The 2,737-nt window shown below is 39.1% G+C and overlaps 1 long non-coding RNA gene across 1 annotated transcript in view; it reads left to right on the top strand.

The window, feature by feature from the left end:
* Positions 1 to 701: 701 nt before the first annotated feature.
* LOC104990103 overlaps positions 702 to 2,737 on the top strand; it is a 410,489-nt gene continuing 408,453 nt past the window's right edge. Inside the window, exon 1 of the long non-coding RNA XR_825462.1 lies at positions 702 to 837. This is a non-coding gene — a long non-coding RNA (uncharacterized LOC104990103). The remainder of the gene's footprint in view (positions 838 to 2,737) is intronic.

Here is a 2,737-nt window from a genome sequence, read left to right as displayed (position 1 = left end):
TGTTTCTGTGAAAAATGTCGTTGAAATGTTGGTAGTGATTGCATGAATGTGTATGTTGTTTGGTTAGAATGGATATTTTAATGGTATTTTCACCCACAAGCATGGGAGATGTTTTTGTGTCTGTTCAGTTTAATACATAAATGTCTTGTAGTTTTTAGCTTCAGGTCTTTCAAATCCTTGGTTTAATTCCCAGTTTTGCGGGGAGATGTAGTTGTAAGTGGGATTATTTTCTTGATTTTTCTGAATAAGACCTTTCAGAATAGATCTCTTTACTTTTATAAAGTCCACAATATTTTTCTCTTGTGGACTGACAGCTTGTGTGTTAAAACTCAAAATTCATGATATATAGACCAAACCCAAGGTCATGTATATTTTCCGTATTTATGTCTACAATTTGACAGTTTTGAATTTTAAATGCTTGTTAATAAATCTGAGTGATTTTGGTGTCTACATTTCATTCTCTAATGTTTCAAGTTGATTGTTAAGTATTTGGGAGAAGTTTTCAATACTTAGCTCTATTTCAGTTTGAATTTCCATAGTTTAACGGAGCTAGCAGAACTGCCCTCAGGGGGCGGACTCCACTAGGCTGTGAGGGAGACTTGCTATCCATGTTCTCATTGGCTGGCAGAAGAAGAGGAGCCTGCCTCCCTGACCCTACCCTGACCCGCAGGGGAAATTCCCGCTCTGACCAAGCTCCTGGCTCTGGGTGGCTGCTATCAGGAGTCTGGTCTCTTCAGGACCCATTAGGGCGTCAGCTTTGGGACATTGTGGGGTTCATGCTAATGAGAGTCTGGTCTCCTCAGGACTTGCAGGGAGGTGGTGCAGCTGAAGGAAAAGGTGAGTAAAATTGGGGAGAAGATTCCTGTGGGTGGCTGATGATGAGGGTGTCTGTCTTCAGAGGACCCAGGACTGTTAGGGCTTGATGTTGAAACTTGCGGCTTTTAGTCAGTTTTTATCTGTGGTAAAGGATGGTGTCCAAGTTGTTCCTTGGTGTGTGGTGTCCATTTTTCTTAGCACAGTTTATTGAGGGAATGTGCTTTCCTGGGTGTATGTTCTTTGCTCCTTTCTTATGAATTAACTGACCATGTTCCTATAGGTTTACTTCTGGGCTCTCTATCTCTATGCCTGTTTTTGGGCCAATTCCACACTTTGTGGTGCTTTTAGCTGTGTTATGTAGATTGAAGTGAGGGAGGAAGATGTGTCCAGGCTTTCTCCTTTCTCTTGGTCACTTGTGGCTCCACACAGATATTGATTGTTTTTGTTTCTGTGAAAAATGTCATTGAAACGTTGGTAGTGATTGCATGAATGTGTCTGTTGTTTTGGTTAGAATGGACATTTTAATGGCATTTTTACCCATGAGCCTAGGATATCTTTTTGTGTCTGTTCACTTTAATTGATGAAGTCTTGCAGTTTTTAGCTTGTGGGTCTTTCAAGTCCTTGCTTAAATTCCTTGTTTTGCAGGTGATGCAATTGTAAGTGGGATTATTTTCTTAATTTCTCTTTCTGATAGTTCATTATTAATATAGAGAATCACAAATGATCTTGCAATTTTACTGATTTTTTTTTTTTTTTTTGGCCATGTGACTTGACTATGGGATCTTAGTGCCCTGACCAAGGATCAAACCCATATCCTCTGCAGTGGAAATCCAATCTTAACCACTGGACTTCCAGGGACTCCCTGAATTCATGTTTTAGTTCTGACAGTTGTTTTGGTAGTTTTATGTGGAAAACTAGAATTCAGAAATCTCATGATTTTGGCTCTATCAGGGTCACCCATAGCACCCAAGACTTGGTGGCTACTAATATACCCTTCCTATGGTGACTTAAGGAAATGGCAATCCACTCCAGTATTCTTGCCTGGAAAATCCCATGGACAGAGGAGCCTGGTGGGCTACAGTCCATGGGGTCGCAAAGAGTCGGACACGACTTAGTGACTAAACCACCATGGTGACTTATAATACCATGCGGACTCCTACAAGGCAATTAGCATCACCACTTCAGTTGAATTTGGTCTGGTTAAGTCTTGGCCTCTGTTGCAATGTTTGATGTCATCTCTGATTTTCTGACATGTGACTTACATGGTTTATTGAAAGGTAATTTACTTTTTAGCAAATTTCAAATGTTTCAGCTTTAAATAGCAGTACAAATTTTCTGCATTCACACTAAAACTGCAGTGTTTTACCCAAAACAAGGGTCACTTTCCCAGGTAACCAACATGTAACCCCTAAATGGGAGATAATTATGGTTTCCACATTACAATCCTAACCACAGGACCACTTCAACTTTCACCAGCTGCCTAAGCTTTGTGCAAATATCTTTCTCTATTCTAATGCAGTTTTCTTTTTCTGGAACCATCGCTGGGGCTTTCCCACATGTTAAAAATCTTCATGGATTTAAAGTGTGATCTGGGTGGCTTTTTCTGTATAGTTTCTTTCACTGAGGATGTTTTCAGTGCTTTTCCATGTTGTAACATGTATCATTTTTGTTGTGATTAAAAACATAGACCAGGAGGTCTCTGAGATTGTCCTCATTTCTTTTAATTCGTTTTTCTTTTATCCTCTCTGATTCATTTATTTCTACCATTCTATCTTCTAATTCACTAATCCTATCTTCTGCCTCTGTTATTCTACTATTTGTTGGCTCCAGAGTGTTTTTAATTTCATTTATTGCATTATTCATTATATATTGACTCTTTTTTATTTCTTCTAGGTCCTTGTTAAACCTTTCTTGCATTTCT

Source organism: Bison bison, unplaced genomic scaffold (genome assembly GCF_000754665.1).
Source record: "Bison bison bison isolate TAMUID 2011002044 unplaced genomic scaffold, Bison_UMD1.0 scf7180017864170, whole genome shotgun sequence".
In the NCBI taxonomy this organism is placed as follows: Eukaryota; Metazoa; Chordata; class Mammalia; order Artiodactyla; family Bovidae; genus Bison; species Bison bison.
Note: the sequence above shows the minus strand (reverse complement) of the source record. Positions and strands in the feature narration are given on the sequence as shown.